General features: G+C 44.1%; 1 protein-coding gene and 1 long non-coding RNA gene across 5 annotated transcripts in view; one reads left to right on the forward strand and one right to left on the reverse strand.

The window, feature by feature from the left end:
• Positions 1-2,701: 2,701 nt before the first annotated feature.
• LOC141567220 (uncharacterized) lies at positions 2,702-11,695 on the reverse strand. Its single transcript, XR_012489688.1, has 2 exons — positions 11,252-11,695; positions 2,702-5,733 (listed from the first exon to the last, which is right to left on the reverse strand). It is a non-coding gene; the product is annotated as an uncharacterized LOC141567220 (long non-coding RNA).
• Positions 11,696-11,731: 36 nt separating this feature from the next.
• The window catches only part of NR2C2 (nuclear receptor subfamily 2 group C member 2), an 83,719-nt gene continuing 77,888 nt past the window's right edge, over positions 11,732-17,562 (forward strand). For 2 of the 4 annotated variants that reach the window (XR_002138647.2, XM_019746954.2), the window contains exon 1: positions 11,781-12,096. The gene's annotated coding sequence lies outside the window, so the exon portion shown is untranslated. Of the gene's footprint in view, positions 12,097-17,562 lie in introns of all 4 variants that reach the window. The other 2 variants (XM_019746967.2, XR_002138648.2) reach the window with 2 other exon arrangements.

Consider the following 17,562-nt stretch of genomic DNA (forward strand, 5'->3'; position numbering starts at 1 on the left):
GTCAAGAAAGACAAAGCAGGCCTGAAGAGGGCCTGGCTTGGGCAGGCTGAGTCCTTTCATCATTGGTCTTTTCTCCCCTCCATTTGTTTTCAGTGGCCTCTCCGTGAGCTCTTCATACGTGGATCAGGAAAACACAGACCTCTGCAGGTTTGCCCTCTGCCTGCTTCTCAGAATCAATAAAATGATAAAACTCAGGGTTTTACTAAAAGCCGGCAGCACTTAACATTATGCTGGTGCCACACCTTCGCTGCAGACTGAGTATGTTTTTCCAGCCTACATCGGTCTTATTAATTAGGAAGAATTATTACTAATACAAAGCACATTAGAAACACAGTGGTGTCCAAGGAAATTGGTTGAGCCCCTGGGTCCTAATAATTCTTTTACATATCAGAAACATGCTCTGAGTTGCTCTGGTCAGGCTGACAGACTGACCGCTCATCTCCCTTGGATCCAGCCTAGTCCCGTGTGCAGGTGTGGAGTGAGGGCCTGAGGCACAGGCTGACCTGCGCGCATGCACCGTGCAAGCCAGTGCCGAGGACCCCGGCTGCCCGGCTACAGCCACTGAAGGGTAATATTATTGTCCTTTCTTCGTCTACTCCAGTTTTTCATTTGATGACAATGTAAATGTCATCGCTGAACACTGAAGCCCTAAATGGAGACTGAAGCCACCTGGGCTAGGAATGGCCAGAATAGAGCCCAAGGTTTTTTCTGCTACAGGTCAAAGTAACAACATGCTGGAATATTCTGTGAATTGATTCAGCCTGTGATGTGCACCTTCTGGGATCAGGTAAGCTTCTGTGCTTCCATGCATTAATGGTCAGTTGAGAGATGTGTCCACACTAAGATGTATGTTTTCAAGAGCAAATAAAAGGAAACCAACTTCACACTGGCTTAAACAATTAGGAAATTAGCTCGATAAGAGGAGGTGCAAAAGCAGGGCAGGTTCAGGGTTAGAGTATCCTGAAGAACCAAGCTCTTTGGGTATCTCTGACCTGCTGTCCATTGTCAGCTTGATGCCTGGGCTGGTTCCCGAGGCTGGTCAGTGGCTGCCACCATGGAGGGAGAGCTTGACTTCCTGTGGCTAGCTGTTTCTTCTTCCACACCACACTTATTCCTGTCCTCTCCTGAGCTGGTCAGTGGAAAGGGGCCCACTGTGACTGGCACAGACCAGTCAGTTGGGTGGCGGGAGTGGGATGGCTACTGGGGATTCACTCAGTGTCCGCCCTCTGGACCACATCTGGAAAGAGCATGGTTTGGATTAGTGTAGTGAAAGGGCTGTGCCTTGCCATGGATTTGGGGGATGATCTGTGACAAAATAACTTACAGGCCAACTATTTGGGCATCTATCATATACTTTTGCTAAATGTTACTATAAGTGGTATTGGGAGGCTGGTTTGATATTATTGATCTTTTAAGCCCCTAATCTAACAGAGTTGTTGAATCAGCAGACAAACAATAGTGACCTCTCACGGGATCCTAGACCTTTCTGTGATTAGCAAGAAATAATGGCAAGCATCTCAGCATGAAGTGCTCTAAGCACCTTATCACTGTTACTTCATTTAATTTCCCCAGGACCTGCTGAGTCCTATTATTATCCCCATTTTGCAGATGAGGAAACGGGGGGTTAGAAACATTAGGTCACTTGCCCAGGATCCCCTTCTCAGTAGGTATGGAGTAGGGCCCAGTGTCTACAAGTGCCCCAGCAGACTGTGCAGGTTGGTTATCTGGGGTTGGGTCTGGGGAATTTCATAGAAGAGGTGGTAGTTCAGCTGCACCTTGAGTAAAAGCTTAGCTCAGTCATGGGCAATGATCTCAGCTTGTCACCAGACTGGGAATCTGGTAGAAGTGCCAATTACAGGGTGTATCTGCAGTGTATATTCAGATCTTGGCTCAAGAAAAGTGAGATCCAAGAATGTCTGAAATGACATAGGCATGAGAGCTGGTGCTCGTATCACCACACAGGATTGCAAGACACTTCTTAGAATTCGACACAATGCCAAGCATTGTAAGGAGAAATACATGGCCAAAGCAGTGAACATTTGAGGAGGAAACCAGCCTGAGTCAGACACAGGAATATCACAAAGGTGGTGCCCAACCAGTAAAACACCCCTTTCCACAGAACTCTTCATTGGAGAAGCTTAATGAGCTCTTGGCCACCGTTATAATGTCCTGGTGATCACGGGAGAGACTCTGCAGAACAAGTTCTCTACATAGTCTTGATCTGTTCCTTGTACAGATAATTTGATGATGTCTTACAGGAAAGGACATTCATTCTGTGTTGACAAAGCAGCACAATAGGCCTCTAATCATCTTTCAAGGATGCTGTTGTAAGGGAGCCAGTGTGCAATGGCCACACCTCCCAGGTGAGAGCAGCTTATACAAAATCAAATCTGTATTAAGAAAGCACTATAAACAACTTTTTTAGCCTTGTTTTCTCAAATTCTGAGAGTGGGTCACAACCAGCGCCCCCCCCCCACAAACCCCCCACTGAAGAGAACAGAGCAGCAGAATATATATCCATCATTCTTAAGGACTATTTTGTGACATTTTTGTTTCAATCGTGTGTATATACACACACATATGATATACTGATTGATGTAAAATGTATTTGTACTTAGATTGTGGTCAAAAAACTTATTTAAACAACTAGCTTGAGTATCAGGTAAGAAAATAAAGCACAAAGTTGCAGTAACACACATAATAAGCCAGAACAAAAGACTTTATTAAGGTCACATTCAAATGTAATGATGTATTTCCAGTTTTATTTTTTGAATGCTTCAAAAATATTGCAAAGGGGAAAAAAGCGTAAGATTCAAGGTAAAGCTACACAAATTCTTTTGATCAAGAAATGGATACTATAGCAATTAAAAATAGGAAAACCCTACCATCAATATAAATTATAAAATTCTCCAGGGGCTAAGAATTGCAAATATTAAACAGAGCTTTAAAATAACACATTTTATGCCAGGATCTCCAATAGCGTATTTTCAACAATGACTACTACTATGGTTTATATAAAGATTTCCAACTAAAGTGCAAACTGCCCTAAATAACCTCAACGTCTCTTCAAAATTGGGATCTCACCTTCAAAGTACAATTCACATTCTCTCCAAAAGTGGACTCAGAGGGAAGTTCATCTAATACCCTCAACAGTTGTGTCCCAAAATCTGTCTTCTGGTAAATTGTAGGCAATAAGCCATGAGTTCCTTAAAATTCTTAAGTAGCAGATATGAGCAGTATATCAGGATTTAAAAGAACTGCCATCTCCAGTTCTTCAAATGTGTGGCCCTTCAAATCCAATGACATACTTAACCCCTAACAATACCAAACTAAAATTCATGAATGTGTAATGGAGCTGCCATGCTGTGAGAAAGCATACATGAAAAAATAAATTATCTCTTGATTGCTATAGTAATTGACTATGCCCCAAAGCATGACAGTTGATTATTCTAACATGTATAATTATGCAAGTTATTATAGGCATAGATTAGGCAGCTCTTTTAAAGATACAGCTACAACATGTCAGTGTGACCCTGAATCTTACTTTATGGGGCAAGATGAAAAATGACCATTAGTTTACACTACAGCAATTTGACTAAATCTCAAACTTTCACCCTACTCAACAAAGATCTTCTATTTTTACAATTATCAAGATACCACTGTCTCATCCTATGGGTCCATTCCTTGCTACATCCGATCAGAAATATATCCCCTCCTGACAAAAGAAGTGAGGAAAACAGCCTTTTAAATATCATTTTTAAAAAGTTCCCCCCCCCAAATGTCCCTTGATGATGTAAAGCTTTGTGAAAAATTTTAAAAGTCATTTTCCTCTTGGGAAAACTAAAAGGATAAAACTTGTAATAAATGATATAACATACTGTTTTTTGACAAGTTCTCTTTGGGAGAAAAATCACGGTAAAACATTTGCTAAATAGCATATTTCAGATTTATAAACTTAACATTGTGCATTAAACATTTAAAGTTTATTATATAATTTAATAATTATAAGTTGTGTAATGATTTATATAATTATAAACTATTACATAATTTAAGGTGTTCAATTCAGGGTTTCAAAGTCAAGTTTTGAGCTCTGTGGTTCAGCAGCCTTTGTGAATGCCTCATTTTCCCACTTACAGAAATGCTCACCCATGCTTCCTTCCACACTCACCCACCCTGGTAAGTGGTGCAGCTTCAAGTGACCTTGGAGCAAACCGGGGAGTTAGAGCTCTTGTCCAGAGTCTCACAAACGGTTAATGGAAAATCTGGAATGTGGCGAGACATTAAGGGTGCTCTCCGCTCTGCCACCACCACCCTCCTCAGCTGAAAGGTTAATTTTCATTGATTCTGGAAAGACTGCTGATTGAAACCTGATACACTGTTGACTGATACTGACTTTCCTAATACAGAGAAATGCTGATTACCTAAGTCATAACCAAAACATTTATGAAGAAATCAAATTTCAGGTTGAAACTTCAGAAAACACATTTATTTCCAAGATTAATTAGCTGGAAAGAAAGGTTAGTATGATCACTTTGTTTCCTGGTGTTAGAAATTTTCAGTCGACTCCATTGGAATAAGGGAGAGTAAGTGGCTGAATGTTGTACATGTAAGCCTATGAAAATGCTAAAGGACTTGGGAACACCCAGGGACCATTTTAGCCATGTGTGGGGACAGAGCCAGGACTGCAGTTTCCAGGCTCTCGCCCTCATGTGGAAAGGTGCTCACTCGGGTAGTAAATGGCCATCAACTGTGATTGAATGGCTATCAGCTGTGGCTAGTTGGCCATCAGCTATAACCAGTGAGCCATTGGCCACTAATTAACTGCTGAGGCTACGCTAGCAGGAAATGGGGGCTAGCAAGATGGTGGCTGAGCTAGCAAGCGCGGATTGCAGTTAGCAGGGCGGATTGCAGCTAACAAGTGAGGTTGGTTGGCAGAGAAGCGGATGGCGGGTTGCGGATCGTGTGGCTCCTGCCTCCTGTCTCCAACCAGCCACCAGCGAGACTATAGTGGTATGACTCCCCTACCTATGGCTCCGTGGGTGTTCCTTTTTGGCCTCACCATGTCCTGCGTTATGTGGGGAGCGGGACCAGAGACCCCGCATGGCACCCTGCATGACACCGTGACTGCAGGCTTGGCATAGTACTAAGCACTAGACTCATGGTTATTTACTTGTAGGAGCTCACACCCTGAGAAGTCAAATACAAACGCTCTCTGCGAGGGTGACTTCTGAGTTGGGGTTTGACATACACGGAGGGAGTTGCCTTACAGAAAAAGGGGGTTGGAGAAGCCCCTGGAGGCAGAGAGCAGAATGAGTGAGCTGTGTGAGAATGAGTAGGACACCATGCAATGAGTTCAGGGAATGGGGTAGTTCCGAACTGCCAAAGTGCAGGGAGAAGTCATAAAAGCAGATGACACAAGAAAGGCTATTTGGGGCCAGGTCATTCAGGGCTATTGCACTTAATCCCGTAGTTACCAGGAAAAAGTGGGAGCCTTCAGATGCTTTAAAAAATAGGTGACAAGAACAGATCTTTTTTTTTTTTTTAAAGATTTTATTGGGGAAGGGGAACAGGACTTTATTGGGGAACAGTGTGTACTTCCAGGACTTTTTTCCAAGTCAAGTTGTTATCCTTCAGTCTTAGTTGTGGAGGGCGCAGCTCAGCTCCAAGTCCAGTTGCCGTTGTTAGTTGCAGGGGGCGCAGCCCCCCATCCCTTGCGGGAGTCGAACCAGCAACCTTGAGGTAGAGAGGACGCACTCCAACCAACTGAGCCATCTGGGAGCTTAGCGGCAGCTCAGCTTAAGGTGCCATGTTCAATCCTAGTTGCAGGGGGCACTGCCCACCATCCCTTGCAGAACTCGAGGAATTGAACTGGAACCTTGTGGTTGAGAGCCCACTGGCCCATGTGGGAATCGAACCGGCAGCCTTCGGAGTTAGGAGCACGGAGCCCTAACCACCTGAGCCACCGGGATGGCCCAGATCTAAGTTTTAGAAAGAAGATTCAGGTCCTCATTTTAGACTCATTGAACACGTGACCTAGAATCTGTTGTCAAAGATGGCCACCACAATAGATTCCCCCCCCCTCCCCCCGGCATGTTCTTCTTACAATATGACTTTGACACTTCCCGTGAGTAGTGGAGTATACATCCCTTCCCCTTGAACCCGGACAGACCTTTGTGACAGCTCAGTAGGTAGCAAACAGAGGAAGTGACTCTGTAAAATGCCACTCTGTTCTCTTGTGACTCTCGTTTTTGGAATGCATCCACCATGCTACAAGGAAGCCCAAGTCACGTGGAGAGGCCACGTGTCAGCGTTCATGCTACCAGCCAGCATCAACCACGAGACATACACGGGGGCCTTTCAGATGACTCCAGCTCCAGCCACTGACTGCAGTGAGAGGCAGAGAGAAGCGCCTATCCGAGCCCCCTAGGACTGCAAGCTAATGATCGTTGGGTTTTAAGTCACTGGGTTTGGATGGTTAGTTATGCAGTGATAAACAGGAAACATGCATTTCTTGGCTCCCTCCCAAATCCCACTAAAAGGACAGTAAATAAAGATATAAAGGACAAAGAATGCAAGCGGAGGCAGAGCATATGGAAACTGTCAACTCATTTTTGGACCACATAACTGGCAGCTGGCTTGGCAGAGCAGAAAGCTAACAGCAAAGTCACGGCAGGGAAGGATGCCGGTGAGACACGAGTGCCCCTGTCCCTGGAGGCACGCGTGTCTGGGAAGCCCGAGGTGGGACTGAAGACAGGAGGACCAGCTGCGAGTCTCAGTAAGTAGTCACGAGTCCCTCATGTCTCCTAACCCCACCCTATGCAGACAAGTGACTGTCCTTCCCCACACTGGCAGGAGACAGGAGTTTTATTCTCTGGTAACAAGAACTAGAAAAGGAACAGGTCCACACCCCCAACACACATATACTTACTCTCTCTGGATTCAGCCTCTAGACATGGACTATTTCCTACCTGCGAAGTTCCCTTTCTATGACAGATGAAAATGTATGCTCAATAGAAGGAATCAGAATTCTTCCAGAGTTTGTTTTTATTGGAAGACTACCACTGAATGATGCTCTAATCTCAAGGTGGCTGGAAAGACCCACTATGAAGGACTTTGAATGGCCCTGGCTCAGGGGTTTGGATTTTATCTGGTCAGAGGTTCCAAACTGGTTGAGGTCCAGAACCATGCTTAAGAGATGCTGCTTGGCCTGCATAGTTTAAAAACTATTTATCAATTGCCAACATTTTAAAGTTAAGAGATTTCACATGTACAAATCTGATTTCTGGCTTCTCTTGAGAAATCCAAAGATACGTCATCTCTGGGCTACATTCCAGGTGCTGATGAGGGGCTGTCCCTGTAAGTAGATAGTGAGCTCCCCGGGTGTCACTACCACCATGTAACATACTAATGGTGTTTGTGTCAGTTTCCCAAGCTCCCTTTAGATACCTGCCCAACTTCACCTCCCACCGCCCCCACACCTTACTCTTGAGTTTTCACTTCAGCCCTAAGCAATGTATGCAGAACCATTCAAGAACTTGATAAATAGAAGAGGAACGGCTCCGTTTCAGAACTCAAGCAGCAGGAGGGAGGGAAGAGGAGGCAGCTAGTATGAGACTGGTTAGGGAGGTCAGGAAACCATTGCAGTGGGAAAGAGATAAGACCTACACTAGGGAAGGATGTGGGAGAGGCCAAATGTTGAGGGAGAACCAAGAGGCTTTGGAATTGTTTAGACCTCAGTCCTGACAATGTACCTAGAACCTCTTCATGGCCAGAAGCCGTCTCTCCCCAAGGCTGTGGGGTTGAAATAATGTCTTCTTTAAGAAACTCAACAAAACTCAAGAAATGCCACTATTTAACTTTTAGACTTCTCAAGTGAAAGGCTGGCAGTACCCAAGTGGCTGCTGGGCTAGGAAAGAATTACCAAGCCTTAAGACAGAGTACCTAATTAGGTGACATTTAAAAGACATCCCTCTGAGCAACCCATATTCTACAACAGGGGACTGAGCACAGGTGCATTTTTTTTGAGAAGATAATCTAATTTTCCATCATGCTCCAAGACAAATGGGCCAAGTATAACTTAGAAATAACACCTTTTCAAGGCCCAGGAAAGCCCAGGTCAGAAACTAAAGGGCATGACTCTGAGTAAAAGCCATTCTGGAAGCGGCTGTGTTCCTGTATGACCAACCCACCACAGGGTCAATCTTTATCTTTCCTTTCTGGAAAGAACAAGGGTCATTTATAAAGAAGTCAAGACTTCCTTAAGTAGCCTTCTACTGTGATAGCACTTGACTTTGACAGAATCACGGAAGTGAGCAGAAGAGAAGAAATAAACAGAAATAACTATTAATAAATGTTCCACAACTCGCTAGCCATGTGACCTTGGAAAAGTCATCCTCCCTGTTTATCAGCCTCTTCAACTGTAAAAACAAGTTAATATAAATAATTGTGAAGATTAAACAGCATAGTGAGTAGTATAAGGAATGTGCAATCTGGTATTCTGCAATTACATCTGTTCAGATTCCACATTCCTAAAAAATAAGGCTAATAATTATATGAATTTTAAATATTTTATAAACATGCCATAATTACATAAAAGACAGAAGTTTCATAAAATATTAGTATACACAGTAATAAAGCAAAGCTATAAAAGAAAAATGGATACAAAGATGTACATAAATACTTATGAATGTAATTATTAAGCCTTTCTATTCTATGAAAATAAAAGGAAAACCATTTTTTATACTATCACAAAAGCAGTACCCTTACTACTAAAAAATCCTCTGCTTGGTAACAGTCATTTGAAAATTTTAGCACATCTATAACTATTGTTTAATCAAAATTTGATTTTGACTCAACATTTATCATTTAAATGTATATTTAAAATAACCTTGGATGGCAAAAAACTGTTTACTCTGTGATAGGTACAAAAGGAAACTGCATGATCCAGTTCCTGCTCTCAGAAAACTCAAAGACAAGTCAATTAATGATTGACTGCAAAATAGATTGGTTAAGTGTGTGTGGGGGGGAAACCTGCCCAGAGGACCACAGAGGGCAGAGGGAACATCTGGGTCTCATCCACAGAGCACTGTGCCCAGAGCTACAAGCCCCAGGCTTGCATCCCAGCTCAAGGAAGTCACCAAACCTTGTTTTCATTGAGTCCATCTGAAAAAATGGGACGATGATATGAATTTTGTTCACCATGTACTGCTGCTGGGAAAAACATTCATTCAATAAATGCCTACTCCATATCCACTCTGTACTAGGTACTGTGCATGTTTCAAGGGCTGAGACAGAGAGGATCAAGGCACGTCTCCATATAGGACTCACAGTCTGGGTAAGTTCCAAGATGACCAATGCACACACAGGACTGGGAACTGCTAGATACAGCATCACTACCTGTGGCTTTGTCTTCAGGCAAAGTCAGAGTTAAAAAGAAAAATTCTTCTAACCTGCATTTCAAAAGGTGAAACAAAAAATTTTGTCTGATTTTTTTGCCAGTTAATTATTTTTGGAATTAAATCAGTGGTTCAGGCGTATAGGGTGCAGCAGAATTCTCTGTGATGCTCAGTAGAAGTGCTGGTGCCAGGCCCCACCCAAAGCTTACTGCTTCAGAACCACTGGGGGCCTGGGAGCTCTGAAGTACATCCCCCAGTCAAGGACCCTTTATTTTAAAGGCTGATAAAACAATGTTAAAAGAACCATTAATTCAAATGTGGATACTTCTTATTAATAGACAAAGAAAGAAAAGTATAGCCAGTATAATACAACTTGGGTATTTTTTGTGATTATAAAATCCAAGTGTCACAAAGCCACTTAAAGAGTTCTTACTAAAAAGACTTCTAGCAAAAACACAATGCAGCAAAAAAATGGCACTATGGCAGTGCTGACCTCAGCTGCAGAGGCTTCTTACCTGCTGATATTATTTGCAATCTGTGTGTACATGTGCATCTGTTTTAAGAGAAAGAAAAGCCACTCAAGCAGGTTAAGATTATGAACCCTTGCTACTACTTTTAATATTAAACTAATCTTTAACTGAGAATTTACTGAATACTATTATAAACAGGGTAGACTGATACAACATAGTTTAGAGCATAAACCTTAACATCAAAAGGCCTAGATCAGAGCCCTGGCTTCATTTACACCTATAGCATTGGGCAGGTTGCCTAACTTATCTGAACCTCAGTTCTGCACCTCAGTAAAATGGAAATAACAGTGTCTTGTTCAGAGATGCTGAGTATTAAATGAAGAAAATTAAGAAAACTATAAGCAATCATAGAAACACTGTTTAGTATTTATTTCAAAATCTAGTACAACCGTAGTGTTTGCAAATAACCCCAAAACTCATTGATGTGTGAATTTTTATACTATGTCTAGAAGCAATATTTAACATTAAAAACTTAATTTTTGAAAAAATTCCACAATTGCAAAGCAGTCCATGTACCATCAAAATACTGTTACCTTAGGCACATCACTCAATCTTTCTGGTTCTCACAACGTCTCCTGTAAAATCTTCCTGACATAAGAGGATTTGATTTTCATCTCCTGGGGTCCCTTCCAGCTTCAGGATGTGTAGTTAGTTCACCATGACATTACAAAATTTAACTCTTGTCCCTACTTACATCCTTGTAAGGTGAGAACCAGGAAGAAGGGGAAATAGGTGGTTAAAGCATTTCTTGTCAAATAGAAATAATGTAAGATAATGGACAAAATACTCAAAGTTTGGGTCACCCTGATAAAACCCCAAATGGCTACTGTTTAAGGAAAACGATTAACCTATCCATTTTGGAGTCAGTACTCATTCATAATAAAAAGACAGTGCAGGGGAAAAAAACAATTAGCAGAGGATCTTTGGCCTACAAAGCATGGTGATTAAGGAGAGTCTAGCCTAAACACTTCAGGGCATCTAGAATAGCAGTCTGCACCTTCCAAAGCAAGTCAAAACCATAACTTAAAAGATAAGTATCTAAGGAAAACCTATAATCTAAGATTCAACAGAAGCAATTTTCTTTATATATTAAGCAATTTTGCAGAGAGTCTCTTTATATGTATTTCTGTATCACTATTTAGTAGTTCTAAATCTCGAGGGGGAGGCATGGACTTACGATTTGGATACATTCACTAAAAGACCATAAAAAGGTTTGGAGAGTTTCAACACTTAACCTGATACTAGAAACTGGCGCAGCCTCGGACCTTTAAAACATAAGTAAAATACCATCTGTACTGAGTAGAGCCCAAACAATTTAATACCTACCTAATAAACCACCCCTTTCCGACCTACAGGCGCTCCGGTGTGTGACAGCAATCAACAAACTGCAATTCTTCAACCAACAAACACAAAGGCTTCAGCTCGGCAGGAGGCCGGGGTGGAGGGTCACTGAGAGAACACAATCCCAGCCTAGCCTCGAGGAGTTCGCAGTCCCCTGGGAGGAGCGGGCTTGCTTCCGAATAACGGTGCTCGGAGTCCCCAGGTTTTTCCATCGATCGACCCACCCTTTATCCCGAGAACAGTGGCGGCAGCACCATTTAAATTCCATGTCTTCTGACAGCTGTGCCGGCCGCGTCCCAGCCTGAGGCCCTCCAAGCAGACAGCGCGGACATCACTGCCACCGCCCGCCGCCGCCGCCGCCGCCGGGCCCGAGGGCCGCGAGGGGCCGGATGGAGCAGCGCCGGCCGCGGCGTTCAGGGCACGCGCGCGCGCGCGCGTGCGGTGCGGCTCAGCCAATCGCGAGCTCGCCCGCCCCCCGCGGCCGCGGCGAGGCTGGCGCAGGGAAGAGGAAGAAGAACATTCGCCCTCCTCCTACCAGCGCGCGGGCGGCGGCGGCGGCGGCACCGGGGTCACGAACTCTGACCTTTCACTGACAAAAACAATAACAAACCCCCCCTTCCCCGCGACCCCAGCGGTGCCCCCGGGCCCGCCCCCGCTCCCACCTCGGCGTCTCGTCTCTCGCCCGCTGCCCTGCGAGCCTGCGGCCCCGGGGCTCCCGCCATCCGCTAACGCCGGGAGCCCGGCCTCCCCGCGCCCTGCCCTCCGCGCCGGGGGCCGCCCGCCGCAGACACGGGACCTGCTTTGAGGCCGCTTTGGCGCCAAATCCCGAGGTAAAATTGAAAAAGGGCCCGGGCGGGCTCGGGCCGGCGTTGGAGGGGGCGGGCCTGGCGCGCGGACATGGAGGCGCCGTGGCGGCGGCTGAACCCGACCCTTTTACCTTTGCCACGGGGCGGTGGCGGCGGCGCCGGACGCTTTGCATAGTGGGCCGGGCCGCTCCCCTCCCCTCCCTGCCCGCGCCGGGCGAAGTGAGCCGGCTCCCTCTGACCGGCCGGGCCGGCGTGAGGGTGGGGGCGGAGGGGGAATGGCCGCGGCCCCGCCTCACAGTTGGCCCTTCGCCAGCGCCGCCATTTTGTTCTCGACGGAGATGGTTCTGGCTGGGTTGGGCTCTCCTCCTCCTCCTTCTCAGTTTCCTCCTCCCTGCAGTCCCTCCTTCCCTCACTTCTCGTCCCTCCGCTTTCTGTGTGTCGTTGGCGGCGGCCGCGGCCCAACCACCGTTTTTTCTGAAAAGGAGGGTGGAGGAAAAAGAGGAAGGCGGGTACGAGGCGCGACCTTGTGAGCGACGGCTGGGCCAACCAATTGGTACTCTGCTGTGGCCTGCGGCTCCGCCCCCCACCCCAAGTTCTGTTGATTGGCTCGGGCAGCAGAGGGCGGTCCCCACGGGGCGCAGATCGGAGACTCGGGTGCGGCGTGCGGCCCAGGACGCTGGGGGCGGGGCGCGCGGGGGCGCGGCAGAAGTGAATCTGGGGCGCGCAGGGCGCTGTGAAGGTCCGAGCGGCTTCTTTTGACCTGGAATGCGTCCCAAATGAGTATTGTAGAACAATAGTAATAAAGGTGACGAAGCAGCTTGAATCCACGGCCCTGGCCCGTGGGAAGGGCTTTTCGGAATCGACAGCTTTCAGGGCTCCTGTCCGTATTTACGGCGCGACCGCGGGCGAATCCTATTTCTGAAGCTCGGTTTCATAGATTGTAAAATGGGGAGAATGAGCCTTCTTGCTAGGCCGGACCTCCCTTCCCAGGATTGTCTGAGGGTCTTTACTCAGAAAATGGAGTCCAGGCTACTTTATGAACCTCAAAAGTAATGTAAAAATGGTGTTATTGTTGAAAATCGGATGTAGAAGCAGGAGTAGAAAGTTTGAGGGTTTGAGAGAACAGAGGTGAATCTGAGGTAATTCTCTTCTCATTCGTTGATTAAATGATTATTTGCTTTGGGGCACTGGCGATACTTCCAGAGAACCAGCTAGAGAAGGCCCTTGTCCTGAGACTAGAGGTGGAGGTGAGTAGACAGAGATGATTTCAGAGAGTGGTGAATTCCAGGAAAGAAATGAAATGAACCTGGATGATGTGTAAAGCCTGAGGAGACTCATTTAGATTGGAAGGTCAGGAATGGCCTCTTGGAGAAGGTCATGTTTGAACGGAGGAACCCAAGGAAGGAATAGTCTTCCTTAGAACCACAGTGTAAAGGCCCAGGAGGGAAAGCGTTTCCTACGATTGAGAACAGGACAGTTGTGACTGGAGAGTGGTTGGAACTAGTGCATCGTCCTTTCCATTGTCCCACTCTAATTCCAGGCTAAAGCCTGAAATATGACAAAGGTAATAGAGAATAAATCTTCATCTTAATAATAGAAATGAAAGATGAGTCAAGCAAAATATACCCATCAAATGAATTACTGATGAATATGTGACTTGAGGGAAAAGCCTCAGAAAATCACTTTACTTCCCGATTCAAATCCCTTGTCAGCCCCTCATAGCCATCTTCAATTCGTCAAATATTTGCTGAACCCCACTAAGGTATTATCCTGGGCATTAGGTGCTAGGCTGGAAATACAGAGATGACTAAGACACTGATGGCTGTCCCCAGTATATGTAAATGTGGGTCTTTATACATGAGTTCTGTTCCGTACAGACATACAGTGTTTTAGTCTGAAGCTAATTAGTGTTGTGGTTAACAGTGCCAACATTTACTAGTTGTGTGGCTTTGGGTAAGTTCCTTAACCTTTCTGAGCCTCAGTGTCCTCATCTGGACAATAATAGAACCTTCCTTCTAGAATTGATTATTGAATGAGTTAGTTAAATAAAGAGTTTAGCAAAGTGCCTGGCACTTAGTAATATTCATAACTGGAGTTATTGTTATCATTATGAAGCACCAGTTGTCTGGTAAAGACATTGGACTAGTGAAATGGTTAAATGAAATTTCTAGGCAGTGTGGCGTAGGGGCAAAACGCTGGATTAGATTACTGGGGTTCTAATTTTGGCTCTTCTTCTTTCTGATAGTCACTCAGCATTCAGACCAAAAGTTTATTTAGTAAAGAAAGTAGTGGAACTAATAGCACTAACAAAAGTATGGGGTGCTTTACAAAAAACTCTTAAGCATTACATTATTCAAGCCCCACTAGAACCAATGAATGGTAGAGGCCCTTTTCCTGCTCCTTATTTTAAAACCTTTCTAAGAGTTTTAATGATTTACTTGTTCCTGTACCTCTAGCTCCCTGTGCTCTAAACATACTGGCCTGCCTTCAATTTCCTTTTGTGGCTTACCGTGACCCCAGGTCCTTTCACTTGCTGATCCCTTAGGCTAAAATCTTCACATGCTTGCCCCCACACCCACACCCCAGTCCTGCCGCTCTCAGCTCAAGCATCACTTCCTCTAGGAAGACATCTCAGATGCCCACTGCCAGTGTAGATCAGATTCTTTTATTCTAGCATAACCTTTATCTCACTTTGTAATCATACTCCATTATATGATTGTTTGATATTTGTTCCCCTACCATGCTATAAGCTTGTGAGAGGAGGACTCATTTCACTCACCATTATATTTCCACCACTTAGCAGAATGCCTGACACTATTTGTTGAGTGAATGAATTGATAATTTATGATTTCACTGATAACTAAGTTGCTGCTCATTAATGGTGCCTTTTTATGTGGGCGTGTTTGGAAATTCAGATAGCAGTGCCAACAATAAAATGCCTGTTAACAGTATTTAGATAAATTTAGGAAGTGGTCCTTCACAGATATGGTACTGGGTAGAGATGTGTATATGGATAAGATAACCCAAATGAATCTCTTTTCATCAATTATCAATTTGTCATCAATTATATGTTGATTTACATTTATTTTTTTAAGACAAGAAATAGATCATTTAATAATTAATTGAATTACAAGTTAACGTGGAACTCATTAATAAATAACCCAAATATAATTGTGTCATTTAATTTAATTGAGAAGGCACCAATGTGATTTTCTTGAAATTAAAAATGCTGGTCTTTGTTTATCACAGGGGATCTGAAAACAGAGAAGCCTTTCTGGGTTTGCAGGGAGTTGGAGTTGAAAGTCTCTGTAGCCATTAATTTTAAATATTTATTTTTTCAAAGATAAATTGATTCAAGCAACAGAATTAATGAAAATCATCTTTTAATTGTTTTAACAAGGTTAAAAGCAGATTTTGCAAAGTATATGCCAAGCTTCCACTGGAAAGTCTGGTAAATAGAACATTTTTACTTATTTTATAAAATACAGATTTTAAAAATAAAATGTTAATCATCTTTTAAAAGCAGTAACAGTCGCATTTTTATTTAATTCTTAGTTTATTTTGGTGTGTTCCTTTTTTATCCTGTTCTAGGATTTTTTGGTGTCACTTATTTATTCAACACCTTTGATTCCTTGAACTAATTATAATTACTGGTATTCGGGGTAACCAAAGAACTGATAGTTTAATGAAAAGGCTATATATTGTCTTACACCATTAAACTACTTATTTATTGCTTTTAACAGGTCTATTTAAGGTGAACTTGAAGTTGTGTTTTCATGAACATGCCTTTACAGAAGGAAGAAAAACCCTATGTGTAGTGACCTCACTTTATGAGGATTTCTGGGAAGTTTTAACATTTGTCCAGAGTCAAGTGACAGTTGCAGTGCCTGCCACTGGAACCTTGAGTGTGTAGCCTCTCTGAGGCTTACACATTTCCCACTTATAAAATGGGGAGGGAGGCAACCAAGACTGAGATTGGGGCCAGGAGTAGGGGCCACTTGTTGTCCAAATGACATAGAGAATATGGCAAGTGAACCTGTGTGGAGCAGCCCCCCTTCAACTTTGGCATGAACCACTGGCCTGTGAGTCTAGCTGCCTAGCTGTCTCATTTGGAATTTTTATCTTTGAGTTCTCTTACCTATGTGCCATATGCTCCTTCAGTCCCAAAGCACCTCGTAGACCAGGTACTAATCCCCCTTAATACCACATAGGGAGAATCTGTGGAAGAATCCATCCTAGAGCTCACACCTGCTGCAAAACTCCCCTGCTAGAGTTTAGTTTAACTGTTTTTACTTAATTGTTGATTGTGGGTAATTTAATGTTGACCTTTTTTCCTCGATGTATGATTATCATCTTTCACCTGGTGGACACATTTATGCTCTTGTCACACATTGTAAAAGAAGCCCTACCTTGTTTTGGGGGTTGTACTTGCCTTCAACCTAAAATTACTGTAAGCTGAGATCTCTGTGTAATTCCCTCCCATCCTGCCATTCCTTCCGCACATCCCTTGTCACCTACTTCTGTTGCCTGCTCCCCATTTTCTCTTCAGGAGCTCTGTACCAAAAGTCAGGACTGCCTAGGAACAGCAGTGCGACTAGCATAGTTCACAATGGTGATGAAGGGGAGTGGACAGGCAGGATAAAAGCCCATAGCAGGGCGTTGGCATGGGGCATTGTCAGGGGGAGAGGAAGCACAGATGCATACCCCTGGCACCTGGGGTCTTGGAGTAGAGGGATGGGAGGAGAATTGTTAGGATGGGAAAGGAATAGGCTAGCTCAGATGCTCAGCTCTCCTTTCCGATTTACCCCTGGACTCCAGGTAGCCTGTAATGATGAAAGCCATCCTCAGAGGCAAAGTGATTTTTAGGGACAATAAAATGACTTCTTTCACTGTAGTAGGAGGCCTGAAATCCCTTAATAGGAGGCAAAGCCTTTCATTCCGTAATTATTGACAGTAACCCCAAAAAGTCTAATCCCTGGAAATGTTAAAATGTTGATAGGGAGGAATTTCATTCCAGGTGTAAGAGAGGATATCATTCTCTCCAGTTTGGATTAGCGCGAGGTGTAAACAAAGGTATTGGGGCCTAAAAAACTGAGTGAATGCTACTGGAGAATGAGGAGAAATGAGAGGTGGGTAGGGTTAGACTCAAACTAGAAGGCTTCGTGGTTTTACTGGGAACCACCTTATTTGCTTTTATTGTTCATGTATTGATAGAAGCCATGCAAAAAATAAAAATTCCTTATCTGGCTGCCCACACATATACCTTAAACACTTCAATAACTGCCTACCTCTGTGTACCACTCTCATTTGCTCTCTCCCGCACTTCCGCATTGCTTCTGCATCTTTTTATTTGATTAGGTGAGTGAACCTGGAATTACTGAAAAATCACTTTTTACCAAGATGAAAAACAGGTACCACAGAGTATAGGTCAGCCCTTGTCTAAAAAGACTAGTAGTTAGAACATGTTTGTTGACTTAATACAATGCTGAT

The sequence above is a fragment of the Rhinolophus sinicus genome, linkage group LG10 (genome assembly GCF_036562045.2).
Source record: "Rhinolophus sinicus isolate RSC01 linkage group LG10, ASM3656204v1, whole genome shotgun sequence".
Lineage (NCBI taxonomy): Eukaryota > Metazoa > Chordata > Mammalia > Chiroptera > Rhinolophidae > Rhinolophus > Rhinolophus sinicus.